This window comes from Lactuca virosa, chromosome 9 (genome assembly GCF_052849685.1).
Source record: "Lactuca virosa cultivar CGN04683 chromosome 9, Lactuca_virosa_CGN04683_v6, whole genome shotgun sequence".
Classification (NCBI taxonomy): Eukaryota; Viridiplantae; Streptophyta; class Magnoliopsida; order Asterales; family Asteraceae; genus Lactuca; species Lactuca virosa.
Genome location: NC_136434.1, coordinates 46,605,969 through 46,625,927, shown reverse-complemented (window position 1 = coordinate 46,625,927; position 19,959 = coordinate 46,605,969).

Genomic DNA, 19,959 nt, shown 5'->3' with positions numbered 1-19,959 from the left:
GGTATTAATGGGTAAAGTCGGAAACTTTACCCTCCTAGGTGTGTTTTTAACCCAGATCTAGAATATGGGACTTAGATTCGAAGAATAATGGCTCAATGCATTAAGAAGGCTTAACATAATGAAGAACTCGACGAGTTCATAGAGGAACTCGATGAGTTGAGTCGAAGTGTCCCAATTCTGTTAAAAAGAAGAACTCGACGAGTTCAAGGATGGACTCGACGAGCGGATTTGAAAAGTCCTGATTCTGTTGATAGGAGGAACTTGACGAGTTCATGAAAGAACTTGACAAGTTGAATCGCGATTTCATGATTTCATGATTATGGAAACTCGACGAGTTGAAGAGCAACTCAACGAGTTGAGTCAACTCGGAATGTTGACTTTGACTTTGACCACGGTGTTGAATTTGAGTTTGACTTTGACCAAAGTTGACCCTTAAGGGGTTATGAGTATGAAATGGTATATAAAGGAAATCTTCTATGTGTAGGGGTTTGAGTTGGGTTGATTTCAGAGTCGGGGACTGTTCAGCTACTTTACAACATTTAAGGTGAGTTACCTTCCCGGTAGTAGTGGGTCTAAGGTACCAAGGTCAGCCCACTAGTAGGCGTTTGTAGTTAGATGATTGTCTTTGTGATAATCGTCTGGTATTCCACTATCTGTTATGATTTATGTTCTAGTATGCTATGATATTATGTGATAGTGGTAGGGGTGGAATAGACCCCGTATCTGGTTGATAAACTGGAGGGTAGGTCGGGCACCCAGATATGCTTGACAGTATGTTTATGTATAGTTATGATATGACATTATGTGGTAGTGGTAGGGGTGAAATAAACCTTGGAACCGGTTGAAATAAACCGGAGGGTAGGTCGGGCACCCATATATGCCTGGCATGGGTAGGTCGGGCACCCAGGTATGCCTGACAGGGGTAGGTCGGACACCCCGGTATGTCTGACATGGGTAGCTTGAGCACCCAGATATGCTCAACAGGGTAGGTCGGGCACCCAGATATGCCTGACAGTATGTTTATAGTATGGTGTGTAGTGTGATGGGGGAACTCACTAAGCTTCGTGCTTACGGTTTTCAGTTTTGGTTTCAGGTACTTCTTCTTCGAAAGGAAAGGGGCCGGCATGATCGCAGCGCATCACAATATGATTTTCTGCACATGAGATCTTTGGGATTTGTACTCTGATTATGTTTTCTTATGACATGTTTTGGTTATTGAGATATTGGTTTTGGTTATGATATGAGATGATACTATTGATGTTTTCAAACTACTATTTTATACATTACCTAATTTAAAATGAAATTTTTGGTTATGAATTTTGGGATGTTACAGAACCCTAGGATTTTATCATTACCTTAATCAATCGAAATGCTATGAATTAGTTGGAGTAGATGAAGCAAAAGGGTATCATACAACCATAAAATCCATGCATGTTGTTGGAATAAGTTCTGAGGAACAGGTACATGTATAAATATGTATGATATATTACAATTTCACAATAAGACTTCACCTAAAATGTTTCTTTTCCCACATGAAGCTATATTATTCCCTGTTGTGACTACAATTCACCACTTAAGGAATATTGAGTTCAATAGAGGGATTGAACTAGATTCCTCTCAACCTAAGGGTGAGAAATCTCAATCTCATATGAAATTGCAGCAACGATTTTCATGTATTTAGTCTTCGTTAATCTGTTTTTATGTTTATGTTCTTACAAAAAGTCTTTCTTATAAAGTTTCAGATTTTGTTTAGGTGTCTTGGGAAAACTATGCCAGACTCTTTCTTGTGATTGTAACTCATGGTGAGAGCATCATAAAATCAATTGATCCAAATTCTTTAGCTCTTAATCGAGAAGCTTAGGCCAAAATAATTTACTTAAGATTATTATGATTCTAATTAGAAAATTGGTATCTTCTTTTTTATTATGATTCAAGATGTTTATTGTATCATCCAGATCTGTGAGCAAGACTGTTAATTCTATCGGTCAAGATCCAAACTCCAATGAAACATCCCAAAAATACGGTCCAAAATTTTCATTTTTACATCGTCAATTAAACCAGAATTACTAAAAATCCTTTATCAAAACATGAACCATAATATCTCAAATGTTAAAACTGATGGGTTTCGAGCAATACATCATTCCTATGGTGTACATGCAAACCCTAATAGCTTTTGGATCTAGTTTGTCTAATGAACATGCAATTGAATATCCAAAGCTATAAACCCTAGATCTATCATATAAGAACTGAAATAAGGGTTTAGTAATTACCTTTGATTGTTATATAGTAATAACAATCAATTCCTTGCTTTGATTGGCTTCAGAAAACTTAGTGCCTCAAGTGTTGCACCTCTAATGGAGTCACAAACACCACTAAGCAACTTGGATGAAGAGGGAGGAGAGAGGAGGCACCAAAAACGGCTGGAAACCCTAAAGGATTAGTTCACCACGTTTTTGGGGCTTAAGGGTCCTTTATATACATGTAGGCTATTAGGGTTTACAACTAGGAAACCCTAATCTGGCTGCTTAAGCCCTAAGCAGCCCATGGACTCCTTTAACATATCCCTTGGACGATTTCTAATGGGCTTCCCATAGAATTCGTCCAACCTATATATTATTAGGTGATCCATAGCCCAATTGTAATTATCTTATAATTACAACTCCAGTCCCCTAAGTTTAATTAATCTCTTTTAGCCACAAAATTAATTCTTAATTAATTCTTGACTAATATCAATCAAACATTATGATTTCTCCTTTAATATATTATTCTTATAATATATTAATAAATCATAATTAAACCTTTCTCTCCTTAATTCATCCTACATATTGCTATGGTGAAGGCAACCCAAAAGGACCATGCTCATAATCGGGTCAAGTACATACCAAAATAGTTATGGACTTAGACACTAATCCAACAGTCACCCACTTGGATAAGTCTAATAACTATTCTGTATAACTTCAGAACCTGATCAGCAATCGTAGCTTTCAAAAGTCGCGGTCAACTCTGATCTTATCAGATACGCGTGTCCTTTAGATAAGGGATTATATATTCCTCCATTCTCAAGATATCGTATAGACACAAGACATGAATTTGATCATTCTCTCTATATAGTTTCCCGACTTCCGATTTATGACGACTGACAACAGACTACAATTGAACACATCAAATTAGTCCCGGCTTGGCCAAGCGCTTAGGGTGTCATCACTAAATCATCGAGAGGCCCACAGATATCACTTTTATCCCACTTTGGGTAAAAGGAATGGCTAAACTTCGACTCAAATGCTCGCTTGCATTTACTGATCGAATCACACACAACAATAAGTTTTATAACACCAAGTTACTGGTGCGTTTTCTTATTATCAATGTGCAACCGACCAACAAATAACAACTCACACGTCTCGGTTTCAAGAATATACAATGTTATCGTCTCACAATTACTCATGACAAAAATCATGAAGTGATTGAAGTGAGCGTGGGTTTGATCCAATACTTTAATCTTATCAAAGCACTCATGAATTCTGCAGCAAACTTGTGCTATATCTAAACACTTTAGACAATCTACAGACAGATTCATGACAGTCTTCCTTCATACCTACTTCCAACGTATGACCAACTGTGGAGGTTCGAATAACCCAGTTATTCTGGAAGTCAAAACATGCAAAGTGAAACGCAATAATAATATTAATCCTATATAGCCCCAAAACTTTTGAGCGTAAATAAAAAACACTTTTATTTAAACACCATATTGATTACTCATTATTCATTGCTTACTGTTTCAGAAAATCAACTTATTACTCAAATTACAACCACAATTGTCCCATGCTCCAAGCATGCACACTTTGGTTTCCTATGGTCCATACTTTGTGAAATAGATCAATTGAAAAACTTTTCCAATGTAACTCATTTCACAATCCTCAATGCTTATTATTAGTATAAGAATAGCAAATTCTTGCCACTTTTAGAATATGTCAGATTCTAACATTTTATGCAATGATTCTTCCGTAATGTCATAGCACATAAGTCACCAAGACCCGGCTAATGAAACTTCAAGGTATTCTATCGGAAATTGTTACAAGACAATTCCATAGACGTGAAGTCTCACATTCAAAGTACATTCCTTTGAACATCCTTCTCGCATAAAAGTTTATAATCTAGACATATTTCTTAATATCCAACTCCCATTAATGGAAACATTTCCATATTTGTCATATGACAACTCATTCTTAATAGAATCTTATCTATTCATAATAATGTCAATATAGTCCATCCAGTACTATACTTCCAACTACTCACAAGCGACAAATCCTCAGTGAACCTCAGATCGTCCTTTGATAGTTGTTTAATTATTTTAGTCAAAACCGATTCTAGTCCCTTTTTCCCTCTTAATGCCCTAGGCATTTGGAAAATTTTAGAACGGTCAAATATTATAGCATATGCAATCGATCCTATACTCGAAGCGTATTGGACACGATGCATAATGTCTCACATAAAGACGTGATACTTTATCATCCTTCTGACATAATATTTTATGTGCCATGTTCCCACAATTCGAACTATGAAGAGGGATGCCGTAATCATAATCGAATTTTGAGAATGCACTATGTATCCTTGACTAAATTTATTAACATTTCTCGATCTAAGCTTTAGAATTTTTGAAACGAAGTATAATATTCTCTCCCTTAATTATAGCAAAACAACTTTTCAACCTTTGCAACTTTGCAAAGTGAATCTTTGTTTTTTATAATTAATATTGCTAACTTGCAATACTTACCATAATAATCATGCTCCCACTAACATGATGATTATTTTCTTACCAGCATAACACTTATGCTCCCACTAGCTTTGACATGTATTCAGAAAACAATTGAACTTCCAGAAAACAATGCTTATTGAATTCCTTAAGTTCATATTTCTAATACCTAATGCTTTGATAAGACTTTATCTAAGTTTTTTAAGCTCATACACCTTTGCCTTAGATAGCTCACATGTGTGTCTAAACAATTCAGAATTTATGTTACTAAGTCCCAAATGTTCAGACCAATTGCCAAATCTCACAATTCGAGCTATGAAAAGGGATGTCGTAATCATAATCGAATTTGAGAATACAATTTTTCACAATTGCTACCTTCTTAAAATCTCTCTTAGTGAAAGCATTTCCTCACAATCATTTTCACGAAGGATGGAAACCTCATGACACTTAGATTTTAAGATGTATGTGTTCCTATCCATGTGAATTTGTCAAAACCAAAGTTTGCGACAAATCTAAACTCATATGGACCGAACGTGCTCAATCTCGATTTCTTGCCTCATGGTAACATGAATGCCCACCATGTCTTCCAAGCAACTCACCCTTTCATATCAATGTACTTTCCATTGATCAAGGTGCTTTGTCTTTATGCATTCAAATGAGAACTCATAGAACTCACATGCATAATTAACTCAATTGGAATGGCACAGAAACAAATAATGTCAACACGATAGGTTATAAACCTCAAGTCGTGCGCTAGTGATGATTAACTAGGTTTACTCTTGATTTGTACTTGAAACTTTTCAAGACCATTAAGACTCCCACTGACTCCTTGACATTTAAGATTCTCTTGTCAAGAACCATTTCTTGACAAACAAATATTCAAGAGTTAGTGCAGCCTTTTGTCAAGTTTAACACTTCACACAATTGGTCCTGGTTGGTCTTTATCTTATCCAAGACATCACAACTTACCAATTTCAAATGTGCAAGAATAAGAAAACTTTTCCAAACTCCACATTTGACGAGTGTTATAAACCTACTTAAGACTTGTCACTCATGTCAGAATCTTGACTCTAAGACTTGATATTGGAACGAAGTATGATTGACTTCTTGATTTTAACCATTTCTACAATTCTTGATTCCTCTTCTTAGACATACAAATGCACTAAGACTCACTTGGAGGATCAATTGAGATATGGTTCTTAATCATTAATACTTATCATAAAACACAATAAAAGGTACTCTCCCTTCTTCTTAGAATAGAGAAACTTTTATCTTTCTGCCTACTTGATTCTTCTTATTCGTTCTGCTATTGATTGAAACTCTTTCAATTAACTCATAATTATACTTAATCTTATAAGTATAACCATATTTACTAAACTTTAGTAAATCATGACGAATATCTCTATCACTCTTGTGGGGAACTTGATCAACGCACAGCCTAGTGTACTCGATCTCCCAGTCCTTTTCTTGACACTTTGTCAAAGAATTAGTCTAATTTCCAAATATGAAGTTTCTCATTCATCACGCAACCAAGTTGCATGACTCCAAGTTTCTGTCCAACTGAAACTTGGGCGATGAGAATCTTCCCTTATTTGGCAAATTCTCGACATTTCCACAAATAACATAATAAAGAATCCATTATTGCTAACAATAGAAACAATCAAACATCAATTATTCATACACACCATTGCAAGGATAAATAAATAAGACAAAATCAAAATTTATTTTATTGCGGAAAAAATTTTGTCCTTACAATGCAATTCAACTGAAAAACTATGCTATTTCATATTTCTTATCATTCTATCCTAACTCTAGAGTAGCAGCTCAAAAATCTGATCCTCGAGTCCATGCGCTTCATGATCAGATTCATCACGCTTCTTCCTTAAGCTTCCTCTCTTTTCTTCGATCCTGCAAAAACATCAAAATGTAATCTTATCACATCATGTATTAAGAATCAAAGAATAGGAACTTATAGAGTTAGTTAATAGATTTTACCTGAAGTAGAGCCATACGTCTTGACTCTCCCATCTCTTAGATATCTCAGGTAAACAGGGCAGCTTCGTCTCCAATGCCCCTTCTCTTGGCGGTAAAAGCAGATGGACTCTTTTGGAATGGCACAAGGAACTATCTCAGAATTTACCTTTTCTGGATTTCCAATGTCACCATTTTCAATGTCCATTGAAGTTTGGGAGTTTGATTTGCCAGACAAATTTGCTCGATCAGCACGCCAAATCATTTCTGATTCAGCAGCTATAAGCAAATAGGTCAAATCAATGAGGGTCACGTCATGGTCCATCATATAGTACTCTCTAACGAACTCACTATATGATTCAGGAAGTGACTGAAGAACCCAGTCAACAGCCAACATTTCTGAGATATCGACACCCATCATCCTTAACCTATCAATGTGTGACTTCATCTCTAAGATGTGTGCACACACAGGTTTCCCATCTTCGTGTTTACTTGCCAAAAGGGCTTGAGTGAGCTTGAACTTTTCAAGCCTTTGAACTTGTGGGTGAGGGAGAATAATTGGAGGAGGTGGAGGAAGTGAAACATGACTCTCATTTCCTTGATCGTATCTTGGAACGCCATCTTCATTTGGAAAGCTTGTTCCAATGGATTTGGGAAGACCATTGTTAGATTCAGACATCTACAAAACGGGAGAAATTCAAGTCAAGTTGATTAGAATCCTTGATGTAACACCCAAACGAAACATCAAGGCTAGGATCCAACACAATACTCTACAACCTAGAAGAGGGATGCCGTAATCCAGTTGCAGAATATTTGAAGGTAGGTAAATGACGATTTACCAATTTCCACCATGAAAAACGAAAAAGAAATTTAAGTTTTAAATGAATTGAAACTCCTAGATCTTTTGAGATTCACTGAACTTTTCAATGGCATGTTTAATCTCGATTATTCCCTTTAACTTTGCGACTGGGATGCCGAGGATCAGAACAAGGTGTGGATAACCATACGAATCTACATGATGCACTCAATGATACTATCACCTAATCAATGTGCCAGTTAACCACACACGCTCCATTGATCTATGATAAACATCGAGCCACCCTTCGCCACCAATGTCAATCCCAAATTAGTGTGCCGGTTAACCACACACACTCCACTAACGTTTGACAAGGGTACGAAGTGTAATTCCATGGATTAGCATACAATTTCATATTTTTCTTAAAGTAACTAGAATTTGGGAGTTTATAAAAGCATTTAGTTACTTTGTACTTCATTATACTTATAATGGAAGGTTTCGTCCTATCCTACCCGTTCGGCTAACGACCCTCCACCAGTCAAGAGTGCGGTGGGTAAGAGTGGATACCCATTCAATCGCCATTTTATAGGCAATTTCCTTAAACACCCCTTATAGACTAGCTTCGTGAATGAGGCCTACTAACGGTAAGACTGACTGTTTACTTATATATATATATATATATATATATATATATATATATAATATTAGACTTTTAATGTTACATATATATAGTATAGGGTGTATTTTACACTTTTAAAATACTAGGTGGTCTAATTTAATAAATTATAATTTTAATTTAATTAAATGTAAACCAAAACATTATGGATTTATTAACTCTCTTTTAATTATACACTTTAATTAATTAACAAAACCATAAGGGTGTAATTTGAACTTTTCAAAATGCGAGGGTTTTAGAATTTAACATTTCAAAATCAAACTTTTAATCAACTTTTAAATTCCAAAACTTGAGGGCAAGTTTTGAAACTTTTCAAAACATTTGAGATTAGAATTTTAATATTTCAAAATTAACTTTTAATCAAAAAATTTAAATTCCAAAACTTGAGGGCAAGTTTTGAAACTTTTCAAAACATTAGGGTTCAACTATTCAAATTTCAAAAACAAAACTTTTAAGTTCAAATTTAAACTATAAAACCTAAACGGGAAAACTGAAACTATTTCACAAGATAATTCAAATCTAATTTACAAATAATCAATCTTTATCTAATAAAACAAAATATTATCTAAATTTTGACAATTATCTTCTATTTTGGCAAGGATAATCTCCAAATATTGATAAAAATCGGATTTTGTTAATAAAAAACGTTTTAGGTAATTATCCACAGCCAAAACAGGTCAAAATCCCGAAATCTGCTCCATCTGCGACTCTTACTCGTCGAGTCAGGCTTGGACTCGTCGAGTTCACTATGGACTCGACGAGTTCAGCCATGGACTCGGCGAGTTCAGCCATGGACTCGGCGAGTCCAGCCCCCATAAACCAAAAAATTTCGATTTTAAGCATGAATAATCAACTATAGCATCAAATACATCAAACAAACAGTCCTAGGCTCTGATACCACTGATGGGTTTCGAGCAATACATCATTCCTATGGTGTACATGCAAACCCTAATAGCTTTTGGATCTAGTTTGTCTAATGAACATGCAGTTGAATATCCAAAGCTATAAACCCTAGATCTATCATATAAGAACTGAAATAAGGGTTTAGTAATTACATTTGATTGTTATATAGTAATAACAATCAATTCCTTGCTTTGATTGGCTTCAGAAAACTTAGTGCCTCAAGTGTTGCACCTCTAATGGAGTCACAAACACCACTAAGCAACTTGGATGAAGAGGGAGGAGAGAGGAGGCACCAAAAACGGCTGGAAACCCTAAAGGATTAGTTCACCACGTTTTTGGGGCTTAAGGGTCCTTTATATACATGTAGGCTATTAGGGTTTACAACTAGGAAACCCTAATCTGGCTGCTTAAGCCCTAAGCAGCCCATGGACTCCTTTAACATATCCCTTGGACGATTTCTAATGGGCTTCCCATAGAATTCGTCCAACCTATATATTATTAGGTGATCCATAGCCCAATTGTAATTATCTTATAATTACAACTCCAGTCCCCTAAGTTTAATTAATCTCTTTTAGTCATAAAATTAATTCTTGACGAATATCAATCAAACATTATGATTTCTCCTTTAATATATTATTCTTATAATATATTAATAAATCATAATTAAACCTTTCTCTCCTTAATTCATCCTACATATTGCTATGGTGAAGGCAACCCAAAAGGACCATGCTCATAATCGGGTCAAGTACATACCAAAATAGTTATGGACTTAGACACTAATCCAACAAAAACAATGTATCCATATCAATCACATGTCAAATGAATCAGAGTAAAATATCCCAAGCTAAACATAAACGGTGTCTGTCATTCAGTCATCCCGAGCTCTTCCCCTTGCTACCAGAAGTACCTGAAACCAAAGCTGAAAACTGTAAGCACGAAGCTTAGTGAGTCTCCCCAAACTACCACATATCATACACATAATCAAATAATAACATACATTGGGACTCGCCCGCTACATCGGTCCCCGCTCGATATCGGACCGAAATCTGGTATACATATAACATATCAACAAGCACATAACATAAACATATAAACATTCCTCGGGCTTACCCCGGGATCAGACCGAAGCCCGGAACACATAAACAAACACATGCAAGAATCACGAAGACATCAAGCATACAAACATTCATCGGGCTTTCCCCAGCATCGGACCGAAGTCCGGAAACATAGAAACCTACATCGGAATAACGTCGGCATCGGAAGGAGGTCCGACATACGCTATCACACATAAACGGGCCGGCATTGGTGCCTTAGACCCGTTCCTACTGGAGGAAAACTCACCTCAAATGTCGAGTGAAGTAGCTGAACGTCTCTGCTCCTGCAACCGGCTCTACTCACTCCCTATACAAAACAACCCCTTAGATACCATTCCTTATGTCAAGACCCCTTCACAGGTCAACCTTGGTCAAAGTCAATGTCTCAGTCAAAGTCAACGCTCAGTCAAAGTCTAAGTCAACAATCTGAGTTGACTCAACTCGTCGAGTCATCCCCCTGACTCGCCGAGTTCCCTTGCTACTCATAGTCGTGAAAACACGAGTCAACTCGTTGAGTCCTTTCGCAGACTCGTCGAGTTCTAGCTTGTACAGAATCGGGACAAATCGACTCAACTCATCGAGTCCCTCTCTGGACTCGCCGAGTTCCTCGGTCTATTTGGACCATCTTAATAGATTAAGCCCCAACTCTTCAGGTTTAAGCTCCATACTTCTCATATACCCTGAAAATGTCCTTTTAAGGGTAAAGTTTCCAACTTTACCCGTTAATACCTTTTAAAGAGTTTAGCTCAAACCTTAACTCCTTAGGACCTAGATCTTGGTCCACAAGCCATCCATACTCCAAACTAAACCCTACAAACAAAGATCTAGACCCTAAACACTACATGGACACGTAAAGCTTCCACCTTCCTCTACATGCATGGCCTTTTGGAGCTTAAAAGGCCAAAAAGACACCCTATGGCTTGCATGGGGCTTCCATGGTCATAAAGTTTGCACCTTTATGCCATGAGAGACCTCTATAATCCCAGATCTGAAGGTATACTCACTTGGGACGTCCATATCCTAAAGATCAAGCTTCTTGGACCAAAAACCCAATAAAATGAAACTAATGAGATATAAGAAACTACTAAGCAAGTTAGAGACTTGATTACAAGAAAATGATGAGGATGAAAGGAAGTCTCTGGATCTACTATCTTCTCCTTGAATCCTCAAGCTCTCCTCTTCTTCACAAGGTTCACTCAAAAATGGCTCACAAGCTCATAAATGCATTAGGGTTTCAGAAACTAGGGTTTGGGACTTGGAGGCTGGAAATGAGGCCAACAAGTGGGGATTAGGATGCTTAAATAGGGTGTAAAACCCCGAAATTAGGGTTTCACTATGGTATCCCTACTCGTCGAGTCGAGGCTCTCAACTCGTCGAGTCGAGGCTCTCAACTCGTCGAGTAGGTGACTTAAAACCCCACATCAAATCTGGTTCCTACTCGACGAGTTTGGGGGTCCCAACTTGTCGAGTTGCTCTATAAAAGTGAATAATTATGATTAAAATGCGTACCATGAACCAGACATTACAATTCTCCCCCACTTGTATTAGAATTCGTCCTCAAAGTCTGCTTCGTCGGGAAACAACTCCGGGTAGTGCTCCCTCATCTCCTCCTCGAGCTCCCAAGTCCACTCTGAACCCTTGCGGTGCTGCCACTGCACCTTCACCAGCTGAACAACCTTGTTCCTCAAGGTTTTTGTCTTGCGATCCAGAATCACCACAGGCCTCTCAATGTAGTTCAGGCTGTCGTCAACCTGAATATCCTATAAAGGCACAATCGCTGAATCATCCACTAAGCACTTCTGCAATTGGGAAACATGAAAAGTGTTGTTGATCTGGTTGAGCTCTGCTAGAAGATCCAATCGATACGCCACATTTCCTACCCGAGCTATAACCCTGAAAGGACCGATGTACCTGGTGCCCAGCTTGCCCCGCTTCCTGAACCGGATGACACCTTTCCAAGGTGACACCTTCAGGAGAACCATGTCGCCCACCTGAAACTCCAAGTTGGAACGTCGATTGTCGGTATAGCTTTTCTGCCGACTCTGAGCAGTCTGGAGCCTGCTCCGGACCTGTTGGATCCTCTTTGTAGTCTTAAGTACTACTTCAGTACTCCCCATGACCCTCTGACCGACCTCGCCCCAACATATTGGGGTCCTACACTTCAACCGTAGAGCATCTTGAAGGGAGGTCGGTCTATGCTGGCGTGGTAACTGTTGTTATACGAAAATTCCGCCAACGGAAGATACGTATCCCAACTGCCACCGAAATCCAAAACACATGCACACAGCATGTCCTCGAGATTCTGAATCGTCCTCTCGCTCTGCCCATCCATCTGGGGGTTGAAAGCGGTGCTGAAGTGGAGACGAGTACCCATCTCGTCGTAAAAACCGCTTCTAAAATCTGGAAGTAAAACGGGCGTCTCGGTCCGACACAATCGAGACTGACACTCCATGAGGTGCCACTACCTCTCGAACGTAGATCTCGTCCAACTTCTCAGCCGATATATTCTCCTAGATCGGGATGAAATTGTTGGATAAGGTGTCTAAGTCCATAACTTATTTGGTATATACTTGACCCGACCCGGCATGGTCCATTTGGGTTGCACTTCACCCAAACTGTTTATGGATAATTTTATGAGAATTGTATACTTACGATTTATTAATATATTATAAGTTATAATATATTAATATAAAGTCATGTTATTTAATTAGTTTTAATCTTGAATTAATTATGAATTGATTTAGTGATTAAAAGGAAGACTAATTAAATCATGGGCTATTGTATTTATATGGTGTGGGCTAATGCTCATTTGTTAATGGGCTAAGCTTATATGGAAGTCCATGGATTATCCATGGAGCTTTTAACCCATGGATCCTTGGAAAGGAAAAGACATGGGTTATTAGGGTTTCACCATAACCATGCACACTATATAAACAAGCTTATGTTGCATGAAAACCCCCCCTAGTGTGTGTGTAATAGTGGTGGCTGATTTCTAAGTGTTAGTATACTCTCTCAAACATTTTCCAAGTTTGTGGAGATTTGTGATTTCCATTTGAGGCATTCACATTATTGGTGCTTGGCTCTCAAACTCCAAGGAATCAACAATCAACAAAAAGTATGTAATTCATCTAGTCCTTTTATGTTTAAAAGTACCCCATGCCATGCTAGATAGGTTATAAACCTTAGAAATTAATATTTTGCATGTACCTTAGACAAACATAGATCCAAGGTTTATTAGGGTTGCATGTGCACTTAGGAAGTGTTAGAATGCTCAAAACCCAACAGTGGTGTCAGAGCCTAGGCTTGTTTGTTTGATACTTGATGCAAAATAGTGATAAAAAGTCGATTTTTTGCTGTCTGACTGATGAACTCGCCGAGTCCATGGGGGGACTCGCCGAGTTCATGAGTAAACTCATCCTACTCGGCGAGTAGGTTCGTGCACTCGGCGAGTAGGAGCCTCAGAATGCAGATTTTCGACTTTTGCTGCTGGAAATGGACTAGAAACATTACCCTAAACTGTTTTGGTGTTTTAAAACTTGTTTTAGTTGGTGTAATGGTTGTTCTAATCCATTTACAATAGCTTATATCAAAATTTCATGCTTTGTATGTGTTCATATAATTCTTGAAACTTTGATGATCATGTTCATGTTCTTATGAATTTAGAAGATGATATGAATTATTTGCTGAATTGTTTAGGATTAATTCTTGATCATTTATGTGTTTTAATGGAGTCCATAATTTGTCCTCAAGTTATGGATATCCAAAGGTCACTTCTTTTAAACATACACTTAAAACACATAAGTTACATAAAATGAAGAGTCTTCATTTTTATGAACCTTTAATTCATAAGTTATGAAATGAAAAGTTATGGAGAGTTACAAAACTTGCCCTCAAGTTTTGGAATTTGTAAAGTTCCACACACTTTAATAAACTTTAATTCCAACCCTTAGAGTTTTAATAGTTAAAATTCAACACTTATACTATTTATAACATTAATGGTTAATTATTATATATATGTATAAGAATAAGTCGTTCTACCGTTAGTAGGCCTCATTCACGAAGCCGGTCTATAAGGGGGGTATAAGGTTGTTGCCTATAAAATGGCAACTTAATGGGTGTCCATTCTCACCCACCGCTTCCTTGATCGGTGGAGGGTCGTTAGCCGAACGGGTAGGACAATGACTTTAAATTCTCATTAAAAGTATAATGAATATTATAAAGTAACTAAACCTTTTATAAATTCCCAATCTTAGTTACTTTAGGAAAATGTGAATATGGTGTTAACCCATGAAATTCACACTTTGTACCTTACCAAGTCGTTGGTGGAGCGTGTGTGGTTAACCGGCACACTAACTTGGACTAGTAAGGATCACGAAGGGTGACTTAATGTTTATCATAGATCGGTGGAGCGTGTGTGGTTAACCGGCACATCGATTAGGTGATAATATTAAGGGTACCAAGTGAGTTTGCATGGTTATTCACACCTTGTTTTGTGATCCTCGGCATCCCAGTCACAAAACCTGAAGGGCACAATCGAGATTGAAACATGCCATTGAAAAGTTCAATGAATCTCAAAAGATCTAGGAGTTTCAAATCCAATTAAAACCTAATAAATTATTTCGTTTTTCATGGTGGAAATTGGTGAATCGTCATTCACCTACCTTTAAATATTTTATAGCTTGGATTACGACATCCCTCTTCCAAGTTATAAAATATTGTGTTGGGTCCTAGCCTTAATATTTCATATTGGGTGTTATATTAAGGACTTGAATCAACTAACTTGATTTTCTCCCATTGTAGATGTCTGGTTCAGACAACTATGATCTTCCCAAATCGCTTGGAACAAGCTTTCCTCTTGAAGATGATGTCCCTCAACATCATGCTTCACTCCCTCCACCTCCTCCATTTATTCTCCCTGACCCATAAGCCCGAAGACTTGAAAGGTTCAAGGTCACTCAAGCTCTAATAGAAATGAAACATAAAGATGGAAGACCTGTGTGCACTCATGTCTTAGGAATGAAGTCACACATAGACACGTTGAGAATATTAGGTGCTGTTATTTCAAGGAAGTTCGCTGTTGACTGGGTTCTTCAGTCTCTTCCTGAGTCATATAGTGAGTTTATTAAAGACTACCATATGACAGATCCTGACATAACCCTAATAGATCTTTCTTATTTGCTTGTTGCTGCTGAATCAGCAATGATTTGGCGCAATGGTCAAGCAAATATTGATGGAAAATCTATTTCTCAAACTTCCATGGACATGGACAATGGTAACATTGGAAGTCCAGAAAAGCTCTCTCGTCCCAATGGAAGGGGATCGGCCTTGGTCAACCCGGTTGACCAAAAGGTAAAGGGAAAGGCTAAGTCTGTGATTGTCTCGTGTACCATTCCCAAAGAGTCTATATGTTTTTATTGTCATGAGAAGGGACATTGGAAGCGAAGCTGCCCTGAATACCTGAAATATTTGAAAGCAAGTAGAGACAAAATGTTTGACTCGGCTTCAGGTAAGTCCACTATCTAACTTTGTTAAAGTTCCTAATTGTTGATTCTTATTACATGATGTGACTAGGTTGCATCTTGATGTTTAGCAGGATCGAGCAAAAGGAAGGTTAAAATAAGAGTGTGTTGAATCTGATCACGAAGATGGATTTCTATCGCATGGTTCGAGGATCGGATTTTGAGCCACTACTTAAAAGTTATGATAGATTGCTAAGAAATATGTAATAGCATAGTTTTCATTTAAAGTTGCATTGTAAGGAATATTTTTCCGCATTTTAATAAAGAAATAAAAGTTTTGTTTAGTTTATTTTATATTATATCCCCTTACAATGGCATTTATGGAAAATTGATGTTTGTATGTTTCTAGCAATATTGGAAATATGAGTTTGATTCTCTCATATGTGGTAGTGTCTGAATTTACCAAATGAGGAAAGGTTCTCATCACCCAAGCTTCAGTTAGACAGAAACTTGGAATCATACAAGTTGTATTGTATGATGAATGAGAATTTTCATCTTTGTAAAAATTGAGACTAATTCATTGATCACATGCATATATGAGTCAATTGAAGGACTAAGGAATTAGGTACACTGGGTGTGTGCTGGTCAAGGTCCACCACAAAGATCAATTCGTCATGATTTACTAAAGATTAGTAAATATGGTTATACTTATAAGGTTAAGTATAATTCTGTAACATTGGAAAAGTTTCAATGTATGGCAGAACGGATGAGAAGAATCAAATTTGGCAGAAAGATAAAAGTTTCTCAAATCTGAAAAGATGGGAGAGTAGTTTAGTATCATGTTTTTATGATCATCTTAATGATTATGAAACCATATCACAAATTCATACTCTAAGGACATCTTAGTGCATTGTTATGACTAAGATGAGGGGTCATGAATTGTTGGAATGGTTAAAATCAAGAAGATGGATCATACATGTTTTTATGATCATCTTAATGATTATGAAACCATATCACAAATTCATACTCTAAGGACATCTTAGTGAATTGTTATGACTAAGATGAGGGGTCATGAATTGTTGGAATGGTTAAAATCAAGAAGATGGATCATACTTCGTTCTAAAACAACTCTTAGAGTCATAATCCAAGATTGTAACATTGAGTGACATAAAGTAAGGTTTAAAACACTTATCAAATGTAGTGTACAATGTTTTCTACTCCTGTACATTTGAAATTGGTAAGTTGTGATGTCTTGGATAAGACAAAGACCAACTAAGACTAATTGTGTGAAGTGTTTATCTTGATAAGAATCTGCACTATCCCTTGAATATTTGTTTTGTCAAGGAATGGTTCTTGACTAGGGAAACTTATATGTCAAGAGGAAAGTGGGAGTCTTAAAGATCCTGAAAGGATTTCAAGATTTAATCAAGAGTAAAACCTGAGTTTTATCACTAGCACACGACTTAAGGATTGCAACCTATTAAGTTGACATAATTCTTGTTTCTGTGTCTGTTCCTATTAAGTTGACTATTCATATGAGTTTTGTTAGTTCTAAACTGTGTGCATAACAGCTTGGAAGCATTGGTGGGCCTTGTGCTACCAGGTGACAAGAAATTAAGATTAAACAAGTTCAATCCATGTAAGGGTAATTTGTCACTAACCTTGTCTTGTGATTATGGTTTTGACAAATTCACATGGATAGAAACTCATACACTATAAAATCTAAGTGTCATAAGGTTTCTCTCCGATTCATGAAAATGATGGTGAGGAAATGCTTTCACTAAGAAGATTTTAAGTAGACAGCAATTGTGATGTTTGCATTCTCAAAGTCGTTAGTGGAGCGTGTGTGGTTAACCGGCACACTAACATGGACTTGTGAGAAATGGCAAAGGTCTAAACAATTAAGACTATGATTACGGCATCCCTTTTCATAGTTCTGGAAATTGTTTAGACACACATGTGAGCTATCTAAGAAAGGGTGTACGAATCTAAATTTCAGAAGTCCAGCCGACTTTTGGAAATATGTCAGAGCTAGTGGGAGCATAAGTGTTATGCTGATAATCATCATGTTAGTGGGAGCATGATTATTATGTTTAGTGTTGCAAGTTAGCAATGTTAATTATAGAAAAACAAAAGTTTCAATTTGTAAAGTTGTAGGGGTTGAAAAAGTTGTTTTGCTATAATTAAGTGAGAGGAAATTATACTTCATTTCAATTCTAAAAGCTTAGATTGAGTTTTAATCATCTTTAGTCAAGGATATATATATATATATATATATATATATATATATATATATATATATACATATATATATATATATATATATATATATATATATGAATTTTATGTTGGAATGGTTCAACATAAGGAAATTCTATATAGATTGCGTTCTCAAATTCGATTATGATTACAGCATCCCTCTTCATAGTCGATTTTTGAAAACATGGAAAATAAAAAAAAATATTGTAGCAAAAGACTGATCCAGTATCAGGTCTTTTTGTGAGACATCGTGAATCGTGTCCCATATGCTTCGGGTATAGGATCGGTCACATGTGCTATAATATTCATCCTTTCTAAATTTTCCAAATGCTCAGAGCATTAAGAAGGGAAAAGTCTAGAATTGGATAAGACTAAAATGATTAAGCAATTGTCGAGGACTATCTAAGGCTCACCAAAGATTGGTTGCTCAGGGACAGTTGGAAGTATAGTGCTAAATTTTGGAAGGACCATATGGATATATTCTGAAAAGAGGTAGCTCTTGTTAAGATATGATAATCAAAATAGGAATATGGAAATTTTCCATATTGGGAGTTGGATATTAAGAATCTATGAGAAAGTTAGAAACTTTTATGCAAGAAGGATGTTCAAAGCAATGTACTTTGAATATGAGAGTTCGTTTCCATAGAGTTGATCTCCTTTGGAATCCTCTGTAATGACTGATGACAAGGTTTTGGTGACCTTGTGCATAATCATTACGAGAGGATCAGTGCATATAAGTTTAAAATCTAACAGTTTTTTTTGGTAAATGGTAGGAATTAGGAATTCTTACATTTACAATAAGGATTTGGGATTGTGAAATGAGCATCATTGGAATCATGTTCAATTGATCTATTTCACAAAGTAAAGATCATAGACAAACATAGTGTGCATACTTGGAGTATGGCATAACTATTGTTTAGAAAAACAAAGTGTACATGCTAGGAGCATGGGACGACTGTTGTTTTTTGTTCAAGTATTAAGTTGATTATTTGAAACATTATACAATGAATAATGTGTAATCAATATGGTGATAAATAAAAGGTGGTTTTATTTATATTCAAAAGGGTTCTGAGACCATATTGGATTCGATTATTATTGTGTTTCACTTTGCATGTTTTGACTTCCAGGATAGCTAGGTTATTCTTTCCGAATGACTAAGTTATTTAAACACTCCACAGTCGTTCATATGTTGGAAGTAGGTATGAATTAAGACTGTCATGAATCGAGTTTGTAGATGGCTAAACGTGTTTAGACATAGCAATGGTTGCTACAACATTCATGAGTACTCATAAGTTATGAGTATTGGAATTAACCCACGCTCACTTGTATCATTTAATGGAATTTATCTCGAGTGATCGTGAGACGGTAATATCATATAAGTCTTCAAACCTAGAGATATGAGTTGTTACCTATGAGTTGGTTGTGCATTGATTGCACGTAAACGCATCAGTAACTTGATGTTATAAAACGTGTCTTTGTGTATAATTCAACAAGTAGTAGAAACAAGTATATGAGTCGAAGTTTATTTGTTCCTTCTAGTCCTTGGAGGATTAGAAGCGATATCTGGGCCCCTCGATGATTTTGTTTTGACCTATGTACCGGGCCCGGTCAGAACCTAATTGATGTGTTCAATTTAGTTCTTTGTCAAACAAATCGGAAATCGGGAAACAAACTGCTGGACAATAAGTACGACGTTGTTCCATGTATTTGTCAGGCAGATATCATGAGAACAGAGGATTATATGATCACTTATCTAAAATGGCGCTTCATAGTTCAACAGAGTTTTCGAGAGCTACGATTGCTGGTTGGTTCCTGAAGTAACATACGCAAATACAGTTATTAGACTTATCCAAGTGGGAGACTGTTGGATAAGGTGTCTAAGTCCATAACTTATTTGGTATATACTTGACCCGACCCGGCATGGTCCATTTGGGTTGCACTGCACCCAAACTGTTTATGGATAATTTTATGAGAATTGTATACTTACGATTTATTAATATATTATAAGTTATAATATATTAATATAAAGTCATGTTATTTAATTAGTTTTA